The following is a 13,699-nucleotide window of genomic DNA, read 5'->3' on the forward strand; positions in this document are numbered from 1 at the left end:
AGCAAACTACAACAAGAAACACTCATATAGCTTAGGCAAAATGCTTATATAATCAAACTACGTAAGAGCGACCGTACTTGGATTTCCTTCGTTCGAGTAGGTCCCGCAGGGTTCAGACCCTTTGCAACTCCTGATGTTCTTCAAACCTGAAATTCATTCAATTCGAACATAGATAGTAGTATAGAAGTAAAGCATATTCACTAAATTGACTTTATATCATATAAACAAATGATTGATCATACATCAAAACATCATTCATATATGAATTAAAACATAATTTGATGCATAAACATATTTAATTTCGGAAACAAGACAACATTTCTTTTATTGCAGTAAGCTATAAATAACATGGAGAGAATTCATCTTGAGTCTTCTTCTTTTGTCTCCAAGTGGAACCATCCTCCGGATTCATCCTATCCCAGCTTTCAACAATCTTCTTCTATAACCAACACCATGATATCTCAAGCAAAAGGAAGGATATCTATAATGAAGGAAACAAGGGTTTCCCGAAGCTTGGGGAAGTGCATGGGGCACATGGATTCATCAGACTTAGTCAGGGATAATCTCAGCATAATAACTCTTATCTCTTCTTCTCCCTTAAGGCCTTCCCATAGAGTCTATTTATACTTCTCCCAATTAGTTTTTTAGTTGGGAAACAGTTGGGCCACGACCAATAGGAGGTAATCAACAGGTAAAACCCGTGAACTCCGCCCATAATTAAGGAATTTTTTTTTTTAAGTGTTTTAATACATATACGCGGGTTGGGTATTGACTAACCCGCATGTACACGCTTTTAGCTCAAGGCAAAGTAGCGTACAGGAAATAAAACACTGTTTTTAATATATTTAGACCAAGTCTGGAAGGAGGGGTTGCCCTAGGCCATAAACCAAGCATCACAAATACCAAGAGTGGTAAATGGCGCTATAACATAGCCAACATTTTTTGTATCTTCCTCTTCCTCCCAATTTCAGCCTCTAACTCCTTTTGCCTAGCCTTTTCTTCTTTAAATTTCTCAAAGTTGGCTAACAATTCCTTCCTAATCTCCCTAATTTTATCTGATTCACATGGAGTAATTTGGCCTCTAATCCCCGCCGAGTGTTGTTTCTTGCTATTAATGCCCCCAGGACCTTCCTTAATTTTTCTATGGCAAAATTTGCAATGCATTTGACTATCAACCATTTCAACATATGCCCAAGCAACATCTCTTACTCTAGGTGCCATTTTTTGACTTGGAAATGAAAGCAAAAAATCTGAAAATGAAAACAAAATAAATGGCATTGCTTCAATGTTCATTTCTTTCACAAAAAACACTCTTTTCAATTTCCATATTTGCACATAAAAATTAATAAGCAAAAACAATTTTTACAGTGAAAAAAATACCTCCAGGCATAAATTGCCTCCTCAAGGTTGTTCTAAGAAACCAACTCTTCAATGCTGCTCCAAATGGCTTCCCAAGAAGCTCCTCACTCCTGATACAATGCTTGCCCAAGACTCCTCACTGCTGCTCCAAAAACAAACTCCACAACTCCTCACAAACTCGCACTCAAATTCTCACTCAAATGCATGAGATGGCTGTGAGGAAATGAGAGGGGTTGGTTGGGTTTTATAGGGTTTAGGAGAGGGGAATGGACCCCAAATACACTATAGCAAAATTAGAAACCTGTTTGGAGTCCCCCAAAAGAAAAAAATAAAAATAAAATCGTTGTTTTTTTGGTTCACGGGCCACTGTCATCCAACCCGGTCGAGTAGGCTCGGACTCGACCGAGCTGGCCGGGTTATTATCGAGTCGGTTGGGTTGTTAGACAACTCGGTTGCCTCGGTAATACCCTGGCCGATCGAACTGGTTCACAGGCCGAGTCGACCCGGTGAGGCCTTGACTAGGACCAACTCGGTCGAGTCGGTTTCAAAATGACCGAATCTTAAAACATTGGGTGGTATATGTCCGCCTGAGGCAACAGAGGGTTGACATCTGATTTTCTACGGCAGCGAAAGGTCAAGAAACCTTCTTCTGAGGTAGCGAGTGGCCTAAGGGGCCACGATCAGGAGACAGTGAGGGTTTAAGGAAAAATTAAGGGGTTGGCTGCACTAGAGAGTCAAACTGAGGCAACAAGGGTGATTAAGGGTGCAAAGCAACAACAAGGTTTGCTGATATGATTTTGTGGCAGCATGAGGGACGACTACAATTTATAAGTTAAAAAACAATGTTTTGGTAACCCTTCTGAGAGACTATTGATCTTTGTAAGTTGTCATTTGCTTGTTGAATCAACCCTACTTTATAGTGTTCGCTGGGGGAATCAACTGTTGTTTGAGTTCTTGTTTTTGCTACTTGGGCATTCAATAAAATATCATTTCTGTTTTATAGATTGATAAGTATTGAAACACTGTTATGAAATACAATTTTTTCATGTGTTATTGAAAACCTTAACTCAGAATTGCATCCCAAGGATAATCTCTCCAAAACAGATATTACAGTGGAATTAGAGTTGTGAATCTTGCTAGCTTGTGAGCATATGATTTTTGGATGCCCTCAAATGTTAGGGAAAATGTTACAATTGGGAAAAAGAAGGGTACCAACAATTCAGTCATGGTAGACAGGCAAGAGCAACCACCAAAGATTAACCCCTTAGACATCTTGGGGGAGATAGCAAGAGGGTAGCAGCAAATGACACAACGGAAATAGTAGATGGCTCAACTGATGGCACAAGGGCAACGACATATCGCCCAACTGATGTCACAAGGGCAATAATAGATGGCCCAACTTCTTACCTAGGCTTTGGCAAGTCTGAGTAATGTGGCTAACAATGGAGTTAATTGATCTAATGGAGGGAACCACAGTCTGGTAGAAGGAACCAACAACCATAATCCTGGTCCTTTTAACATCTTTGCACAAACTAACATAGGGGCAACTAGTAGGAGGACCCCTGGACCTGTACTACCTCATTTCTAGATGGTCAGGGAGCAATAAACCAAGGAACTACAAAAAAAACAATTTTTTTTCGAAGTATGCGCCAGTAGGAGAGGATGTTTGAGTATCTATGACCTTTACAAAGTTTTGTAACATTAAGTACAAAAATAGGCCCAAGGATCATAATATGGGCATGCAACAGAGCTATGATCTATTGTGCAAGGTTGGGAAACTATCCATCCCCAACTTTGATGGGTCATCCAAATACTCAGCAAGGTCTTGGGTACAAAAGTTAGACACTTACTTCCAATTTATCCCAATGTTGGAAGCAAAGGCCATCAAATTCACCACCTTGCATTTGGAAGGAGAAGCTCATGAACGGTGCTACCACGAATTGGTCACCCTGGGACATTCCAACATTACTTCTTACGTGGAATTGACACAAATATTAATAGACTAGTTTGATAGGAAGGATTTAGAGATACACTTCAAGGAGCTAGCACAACTCAAGCAGACCAGAACACAAGATGCCTACATTTCAAATTTTCAGCGAATAGTTGTTATGGTGACAGACATATCTGAACAGAGGCTGATCACGCTCTTCACAGAAGGTGTAGCTGAACCACTCCGTGGTTGGGTCAAGGCTTTCAAATTGATCACCTTACAAGATGCCATTACTAGGACACAAGACATAGAAGATGCAACACCTAAATCTAAATTTCTGTCCAAACCACTCATCACTTGGAAGAACAAAGATAAGAAGCCATTTCAGAGAGTGTGGGCTAGGAAGGATAGGTTGGATGATGAGACTCAAAGATAGCTGAGAAGGAAGAAACTTTGCGTTAGTTGCAAGGAACCATGGGAATTGGGTCACAAATGCTTGGGCAAGGGAAAGGTCCACTATATTGAGGTGATGTCAAACAATGATGATGAAGAAGATATAATGCTAACACCAAGCAATGAACCGAACAATTCAGAGGGGGAGCAGTGTCATGTGGAAGCTAAAGGGGATGAGAGACCTTGTACGAGAATTAAGGTTGGTACTATCACCACTCTTTATGGAGTCCCTAGATACTATACCTCAGGATCAAGGGGGTGATACAGGGAGAACGAGTCACAACTTTGATTGATGATGGGGCAACTCACAACTTCATTGATGCAGCTTTGGTGGCAAAATGAGGTATCCCCACAAAAGAGTTTGAGGGCTTTAATGTTTTGGTGGCTGATGGATACAACATAACATGCACACAGAGGATTCAACGCTTGAATGTGACACTGGACATTTACTCATTTACCAATGAATTCTATGTAGTGGACCTTGCAAACATCAATGTTACATTAGGGGTACAATGATTATACTCGTTGGGGAAGTTCTCAATGAACTACTAGGTAACAAAGATGGAATTCAAGGCCACAAATGGCAATAAGGTGGTGATGAGGGGTATGTCCATTGGCGATCCTTGAATTGTATCAACTAAGAGAATGGAGGCTATATTCATGCATGGAGATATAGCTTGCATAGCAGAATGTCTACTTACGAGTCAAAAGTCATCAGATAACAACCAACAATATCAGGTAGATATTTAGTTATTGCTGAATAAGCATGATCAGGTTTTTGGAGAGATTCCCCCAGGGAGATCTCCTGGCAGGGGTTTTGAACACACCATAGAGCTAGAGCAGGGGGCCAAACTAGTGATTGCCACACCGTACAAACATTCGAAGAAATTCAAGGATGAGATAGAAAAGGCCATCAAGGAATTGCTAGCTGTTGGCCAACATTAGACCCAGTTTGAGTCCATTCGCCTCATCAGTAGTTTTGGTGAAGAAAAACGATGGTACGTGGAGGATGTGCATTGTGTCGCGTATTTTTCGAAGATTGATCGTCGATCAGGTTATCATCAGATCTGAGTCTAGGAGCAGGATGTGCATAAGACAACCTTTAGTTGCCACTATGGGCATTTTGAATTCATGGTCATGCTATTTCGATTGACCAATGTATCAACCACCTTTCAGTCATGCATGAACCACATCTTCAACAAACAGTCAAGGAAGTTCTTATTGGTATTCTTTGATGACCTCCTCATATACAACAAAACATGGGAAGAGCATTTGGGACATTTGGATGAGATTTTGAGTATTATGGAGTAGTCACTTTATGCCAAGGCATCAAAGTGTGAGTTCGGGATGACTGAGATCCTTTGCTCAGGCCACGTGATCAATGAGTAGGGGGTATAAGTACATTAGGAGAAGATACAGGCCATATTGGATTGGCCCACACCTAGGAACCTTACCAAGTTGTAGGGATTTTTTGGGATTTGCAGCTATTACAGGCGGTTTGTTAAGGGATTCTCTTAGTTAGGTGCACCATTGACAAACTTGACGAAGAAAGGGGCATTCGGGTGGAGAGAGGAGTCAGAGAGGGCATTTAACAAGCTCAAAGAGGTGACGAGCTTGTGCCGGGTGCTGGCACTTCTTGACTTTAGCCAAGCCTTTGTATTGGAATCTCATGCTTTGGGTGAGGGGATAATAGCTGTGTTGATGCATATAAACACTTGATAGCCTTCAAAAGCTAGAAACTTAGAGATCTAGAGAAGATATTTTCCATCTACGACAAAGAGATGCTCGCCATCATGCACGCTTTGACTACTTTCAGTAAATACTTGGTAGGGGGCACGTTTGTGGTCAAAATAGATCACAACAACGTACGACACTCTCTAGAACAAATGGACCTAAATGAAAGACGACAAAAATGGATGAGTAAGATTCAAGCCTATGATTTTGATATTGAGTACATGAAGGGCAAGAAGAACGTTGTGGCTGATGCACTCTTCAGGAAATCGATTGCGTGTTCACTTAGGAAGATCGCAGGATATTGGAAAGCACACCTCTTGGTGGAATATTCCAAAAAAAAGTTTGTTTGTGAGTTAATGGATGGTCTTGTCGAGGATGATAGGTACAAAATAGTAGATGGGGTCATTTTCTATAAAGGCTGGTTATATTTGGTCCCTGAGTCCACACTGAAAGAGAAGATCTTGAAGACCGCACCTGACACACCACTAGTAGGGCACCAGGGGTTCTTCAAAAGTTACAAGTAGATCAAAGAAAAGCTTTCTTGGAAAGGCCTCAAGGATGATGTGTTGAGGCACGTTAGAGAGTGCATGACTTGCCAGCAGAACAAGCCCAAGCATACTCGTCCTACATGAATGGTACAACCCTTGCTAATTCCAGAGTAGAAATGTGAGAGCATATTGACGAACTTCATCACAGGTCTACCAAAGCATATGGCAAGGATTGCATCTACGTGATAGTTGATAGGTTGACTAAGTTCGCACATTTCTTTGCAATTTTGATAGATTATAAGGCAACACAAGTGGTATAATTGTTCTTCAAGGAGGTGTTTAGATTCCATGTGCTCCCTAAAAATATAGTTAGTGATCAGGATAGCTGGTTTATCAATGTATTTTGGCAGGAGCTGTTCAAATTGGTGGGCATGGAATTGACCCCTAGTACCAATTATCACCCTCAAACAAATGGCCAGATAGAGATTGTGAATAAATGGATTGAGGGGTATCTACGTAGCTATGTGTCATGATAGCAGAAGGCATGGATCAAATGGTTACATCTCAGGGAGCACTGTGACAACACCACTTATCATCAATCCATTGGGATGACCCCACTCAGGGCTCTGTATGGGTATGAAGTTCCATAATTTGTTGATTTAGCATTTGGGGATAACAAGGATCCCAATGCCAAAGATTGGATATGGGAAAGCTAGGACATCCTTAAGGTCCTTAAGGAGAATTTGTAGGCCGCCTAGAACCAACAAAAGATGTACGTGAATAGGCATAGAGTAGAGCGTGACTTTAATTTTCTTAATATTGTAGCAATATAGACAATATTCACTCAAGAAAAGTGGGGCAAAGAAACTAAAACCAAGATTTTATGTGCCTTACAAAATAATTAGATGAATTGAAGTAGCTTATGAGTTGGAATTGTCAATGGGGAGCAAAATCCACAATGTCTTCCATGTATCATTCCTCAAGAAAGCAACAAGTCAACTGGTTATTGCTTCAACCGAGATACCCCCTTTGGACAAGGAGGGGCAGTTAGTATTGATTTTGAAAGCTATCATGGTTGTTTGAGAGAGGAGATTGAGGAGCAGGATGATCTTAGAATATCTTATCAAGTGGAAGGATTTGTTTAAGGAGGATGCCACGTGGGAAGGAGAACATATCTTACAACACCGAAATATCCAATTGCTTGAGGACAAGCAATGTCGGGAAGGGGGGACTGTAATGTCCTCTTCAAATTAATTGCCCAAGGAAGGACGTAGTAGCCTATTTAACCCTGTAGGCTATAGTCATTTAAAAAGGGGGAATTATTATTTAATGTTACTTAGGTAACATTAGATAATAAAAATTAAATTGGGGCAAATGGAGGGAAACTTGCAAGTCACTCAAATTTGAATTTAGGAGGGAAAAGCCCCAAAGAGAATCTATAAAAGGAAGGGAGAATCATTATGATCATCATGGATTTATTCTTCTTGAATTTGGGTTGAGGCTCTTGGAGGGTTTTAATATATCTTTTCTCTTATTGGTTTTGATGGTGAAAGATTCCACCCTAGCCAATCCTCCTATCTTTCTTGCTACAGGACCAAATTCTGGTTGGAGTAGTATCTTTCTGAGGTAGCAAAGGCTGGTAACTATAGGGGCCAAAGATTACCATTCTGAGGCAACAAAGGTTGGAGTTGTCTTCTTGAAGCAGTGAAGGGTTGATATTTACCTTGTTGAGGTAGTGAAGGGCTGCTATATATATCTTCCTGAGGCAACAAAGGGTTTGAATTCACCTATCTAAGGCAATGAAGGGTTGAGGTCTAAGTTTCTGGGGTAGCGAAAGGCCAAGAAGCCTTCTTCCGAGGCAACGAGTGTACTAAGGGGCGTTGATAAGGAGACAATGAGGGTTTAAGGGAAAATTCAGTCGTTGGTTGCTCTAGAGACTGAGGTAGCAAGGGTGAATAAGGGTGCAAAGTGGCATCAAGTCTTGTTGATTTGATTTTGTGGTAGCAAGAGGGACGACTACAGTTTGTAAAATTAAAAATTATGTTTTGATAACCCTACTGGGAGATTGTTGATCTTTATAAATCTATGATTTGTTTGTTGAATCAGCCCTACTTTATAGTGTTTGCCAGTGGAATCAACTATTGTTTGAGTTCTCATTTTTACTACTCATGCATTCAATAAAAGGTCATCTTTGTTTTATAGATTGATGAGTATTGCAACACTGTTATGACATACAATTCTTTCATGTGTTATTGAAAATCCTAACTGATAATTGCATCCCAAGGATAATCTCTTCAATAGGGATATTACATAACCTACATAAGACACCAATCCCCTCTAATATTTGATTTGCAATCTTTTCTTTTTCTGGTCCAATTTGCTCTTCTACAATTCTTTGTAGTCACCTCAAGCCTCTTTGATCTTTAATCTTATTTGATTCACTCCATGTCTCTACAACTCTCTGCAGACACTGCTCTACAGACACTTCTCTCATCAACATTCACAATTTTTGGCTTTGAGCTGGACACTTTCTTGAGATCCAACTTTTGAAGTTGTACCCTCTATTTTCTAATTATTTTCTTTCACTTCTTACCTCAACAACTATCAATCCTTTTCTCACATTTTCTAGGCACTTCCTTCGCGCACTCCTTTAAAATTCGTGGTCCCTTTTAACTTCTTTGATCAAAGCATGGTGCTTTTTGAGCCAAGCTCTTACAGTAACCTGTATATTGTTTTTCATTTTTAGCTCCCTTTAGTCCATCCATTTTTTCTAAAAATTTGGTGCTTATGTGCTTTAGCATCAATTCATGTGCTCATATAACAAGTCCCAAGCCTTTATACTTGTATTGCCCGTGTAGTTCATAAGCTTTATCTTTTATATTTCATAGCTCCCTTTAGTCCAACCTTTCAAAACATGGCACTTATGCACCTTACATATGCCCATATATGTTATTAGGCCTTTTGTTTATATCGGGATATTGGATACTAAGTGAAGGAGGATGAACCTCAAAATTCCTCATCAATATTCACTTCAACTCATATAGTGACCCGGGGCACTTGGAATCTTGAAATACCAAATTTAGATTTGTAGTGCTCATGCATATGTGCTGCACCACGCCCAAACAACGACTCCAGGTGCTTTTCATATTGGGAACTTGGAAACACCCAAAAAAATTTAACACTAGAAAAGCTTGCAAAACATAGTCGCTTGGGGTATGAACGACGTGAAAATTCTTTGTTAACTATTACCCACCATTTCGTTGGTTGATAGATCCCGAGCATTGGATATTGGGACATTTGAATACATCTGCACCATGAAATCCTCCGAGTGCCAATATGCCGAGGGATCTAATCTTTGGGAGCTAGCGCTTAGCTCTTCTCGACTACGAGTGTAATTAGGGGCTTCTATCTTGGATATCGGGGAAAACCATTCAATCTAGTGCCTTTTTCGAAAACGGTGATATGCCGATATTTCGAGGGCTCTTAGCTCTTAGGTGCTACACCTTGACACCCATGTGATTTGGCGCTGTGATTGGGGGATGCTCTATATCGGAGCATCAGAAAAGCTGAGAGCCGAGTGTTAACAAAATCGTTGATATGGCGATATGTCGAGGGGTGCTTAGTCCTTTGGCATTGACCCTTAGCATTGCGAGACCACAGGTCGCTATGTGAGATATTGGGATATCGAGAAATCTCGTGAACTCCACGTTGTGAAAAGCTCCGATATGTCGAGGTCCCAATAGATGCACTGACACTTGACAAGGATTTGTTTGTCCGTTAACTGACGATGGAGGCTTGAAATCCTTGGATTTGCGGTGTATTTGCGTTATAATAAATTTGAGGTTTTTCGTCAAAATTTGAGGTTCGCCGCCTCGTTAGCTTTCCATACCTTATTTCAGGTTTTACCTAATTTTGAGGTTTTGGTCCATGAATTTGAGGTTTTTGCCAATGAATTTGAGGTTTGCCAAAATTTGAGGTTTTGGCCCACGAATTTTAGGTTTTGGTCCATGAATTTCAAGGTTTTGCTTTATGCTATGCCCAAACTAAGGTTAGCACAAATTTGAGGTTTCGACTTTTTTCTTCTTCCCTCGTCCAAAATTTGAGATTTGTCGCCATTGCTTCTAGGGGTGAGCCTTGGCTCAATTTTGAGGTTTGGCCTTGTTCTTGCCTTTGTTGTGCCCCTACCTTGGAATATGCTAAATGGTCTCCCCTTATCTTTGACGTCAGTGAAAACAATTTGCAACAATCCCCCTCTTTGTCATTGATGGCAACCTTTGACAAATCAGGCACAACGTTGAGGAACTCCCAATGTCCTGCAATTCATACTGTGTGTAATTCAATTCCTCATATTGTATGCACTTTGCAATTCTTCACTTTGTACAATGTTGAGGAACTCCCTTGTCTGCAATTTCTGGCCCTTGACTGTAATTTTTCACTTTGTTTGCAGTTCTTTAACTCCCTTTGTTTTTCTGTCTACAGTTCTTTAACTCCCTTTGTTTGTTTCTCTCAATAATTCAAACTTCTTCAATGAGGCTGCCCCTATCTACTATTTCACCACCATTTGTCTGCAATTCACCCCCCCGCCTTGAACTGATGCATATGCTCAAATGCATTTCTCCCCTTGTTTTAGACTACTTCCCTTGAGCATATGCTGTACAATTCTATCCAATTCCTTTTCTTTCAGTAATATTCAGTTAAGATGCATTTAAAGGAACAAGTTCCTATTTTGTTTCTTATGCAATTCAATTAGTTTCAATTGTTTCCTTTCATTCTTCTTTTGCAACTCATTCTCTAAATCTTTCATCTTCTTGTTGTGATCTGATGTACTGCAATCTTTAACTGCACCTTAAATTTCCCTTTTATTGATGTGATGAAGGAGATATCACTCCCAATTGTCTTAAATATTCAAATGTCTTTCTGGGAAGGGATTTGGTAAATATATCTTTAATCTGTTTTGTAGTAGCAATATATTCCAGCTTTACAATCTGATCAACGACATGTTCTCTGAGGAATGGATATTTGACAAGAATATGTTTTGTTTGGGAATGCATAACAAGGTTCTTTGAGATATTAATTGCACTTGTATTATCACAAATAATTGATATAGGTAGATCATGATTTACCTTGATATCCTTCAGAGTTTGTTTCATCCAGAGGACCTGAGTACACCATGTTGCTACTGCAATATGTTCTACTTCACCTATGGAAAAGGAAATTGAGGTATGTTTCTTGTTCAACCACGATATTAGACAATTTCCCAAGAAGAATGCTTGTCCGCTGGTGCTTTTCTTGTCATCAACACTTCTTGCCCAATCTGCATTTGTATATAAGAGTACGACAAAGTCTTTACTTCTTGAGTACATAAGCCAAGGCCCATAGTTCCCTTCATATACCTGAAAATTCTCTATATTGCTTGTGCATGGGTCTCCTTTGGGGTAGATTGAAACCTTGCAACCAATCCTACATATTACATGATATCAGGTCTTGATGCTATTAAATATAGTAAGCCACCAATCATTTACAGGTACAAGGTTTGATTTACTTTTGTAGATTCATCATCTTTGCTTAGTTTGCATCTTGTGACCAACGAGGGTGTTAGCAGATGTACAATTTTCCATTCCAAACTTCTTCAACATTTCCTTAAGATTTTTGGTTTAGGAAATGAATATACCTTTTTCTGATTGAGCAATGTGCAACCCTAGGAAGAATGAAAATTCTCCCAACATGGGCATTTCAAACTCTTTTTGCATTTTTGTTGCAAACTTTTGACTCATTATATTAGCATCACTTCCAAAAATGATATCATCAACATATATAACAATGCTCAATCATTGAACAACATGATCACTTCTCAAACCCATCGCCACTATTAGACATGGGATCATCACCAAGAGCTACATAAACATCATATGGCTCAGAGTCTGAGGACTCCTTGGATTTCTCTCGAACCTCGGTAGCAATATTAGCAACAACACTGGGCATAGCAAACCTAGAAGAATGAGTTGGCCGAGGTGCATGACTACGGCTAACCTCACCATGTGCCATGCTTGGTGGTTAACTTCCTTCAACTCCTGGTTCGACTACTAGATTTGCATTGGGATCAACCCCTTTCTAACTCCATGGCGTCAATATTAAAATCAACATCAAACTCAGCTAGTTGAGTCTCGTCCATCCATTTTGATGTTTGATCAATATCACCCAACACAGTTGGATTTGCATCGAGTCTTTTTTTCAACAACTGGTTGCACCTTAGTCGAAGGTTGTATTGCACCAAGATGAGATCATTTAACTGTTTTTGTTCCGAACGATTTCTCTTTTTCACGTGAATCTACTAAAAAAGAACCAATTGCACTCACACCTAGAAGCACTGCAAGTTTGGTTGAGAACTTTAATATCAAACTTTTGCAATTGATGACATTGGCTGCCAAACAACTCTGACCAATGTTCTACAAAGACAAAGACTAAAGTTAGTTCATTGTTGAAGAATTTAGATGGTAACTTTGGCTAAACAAGCAAGGATTTACAATGTGAATTTTAAACAAATGAACATAAAAAAAATTGGAATTGCTTACCTAGTTGATCCACATCTCTTGCAATCTTTGCCAGGTTTTTGCAAAATGTACCTGTTGCCCTAGTGAAGGTACTGATTTGTCGATGTATTGCCAATTGCTCGAGTACATCAGGGACCATGTGCTCCAAGCACTTGTACAACCCATTTTTGATCTCCCCAGTCTGATTTTCTCCTAACCGAGCTTTATAATGATATTTTGAGTTAAGGAAATATCCAACTGCATGGATAGGATGATGGAGTTGATTGTTCCATGTATTATGAGTTATCTCTCAAATAGGCCCATATTACCTACTCTATCCTTGTAGGTTGCCCATATCTGCACCTTTGCCTGATCCATAACCTCATAGATGTAGCCCATGGCCAACTTTGCTCCATCCACCAACTGCAACAATTTAAGTAGGGGCTCACCAATTTTTACAAGCTCTGCTACTTTTTCTCAACAATTGTTGTCAAAATCTTTCTTTTTGGCGTCTTTTCCCTCTGCTTCGTGAGCCCTTTGACGTGAATTCAAATCATCACTGGTAAACATTTTCTGCAAGTTTTGTTGTTGGTAAGTGAGAGATTGCAATGTTAGGAAGTAAGTTGCAAATCTCATGATGGTGGGTTTAACAAGCTTCTTACCCCCAATGTTTTTCCTCATTGGCTTAACACTTATGTATGGTTGTAGATGTATTTTGTGATACACTTTGCATGCTCTACAATGTCTTTCCTAGTCCACTTTTCATATGTCGTCAAGCATGAGGTCTATGCAATGTGCAACACATGGGGTCCAAAATATGGGCCTATATTTGGACTCTAGCATCTTTATATCAAGAACATAGTTTAAGGCATTATCTGTGATGACCTGCACAACATTATGCTCCTCCACTGTTCTAACCATCTCTTCCAAAAGCTCAAATAAGAGGTTGGCATCTTTCACCCTATCAAATGGATCAACTGATTTTAAAAACATGGTTCCTTGAGTGCAAGAGACAAGAACATTTATGATAGGGTAGTTTTTACCATCAGTCCATCCATCTGACACGATGGAACAATATGTTTTGGTCCATGAATCTTTAAACCTAGTGAAATATACTCCAATGGGCAAAACCTCTTTTTGCAAAAGAGCTCCCCTCAAGTCATGCATACTAGGGCCTTTGAAACCCTTTTATGTAGATATAACAA

General features: G+C 39.7%; 1 long non-coding RNA gene across 13 annotated transcripts in view; it reads left to right on the forward strand.

Annotated features, from left to right (window-relative positions):
* Positions 1–13,699, forward strand: part of LOC149220915 (uncharacterized) — a 142,323-nt gene that overhangs the window by 41,842 nt on the left and 86,782 nt on the right. The window contains exon 2 of one of the 13 annotated variants that reach the window (XR_016248791.1): positions 11,103–11,184. The exons of the other annotated variants lie outside the window; for them this stretch is intronic. This is a non-coding gene — a long non-coding RNA (uncharacterized LOC149220915). The remainder of the gene's footprint in view (positions 1–11,102; positions 11,185–13,699) is intronic. 13 annotated transcript variants of the gene reach the window in all.

This window comes from Pinus tabuliformis, chromosome Q (genome assembly GCF_031772625.1).
Source record: "Pinus tabuliformis cultivar Carrire ecotype Pingquan chromosome Q, CPIR1, whole genome shotgun sequence".
Taxonomy (NCBI): Eukaryota; Viridiplantae; Streptophyta; class Pinopsida; order Pinales; family Pinaceae; genus Pinus; species Pinus tabuliformis.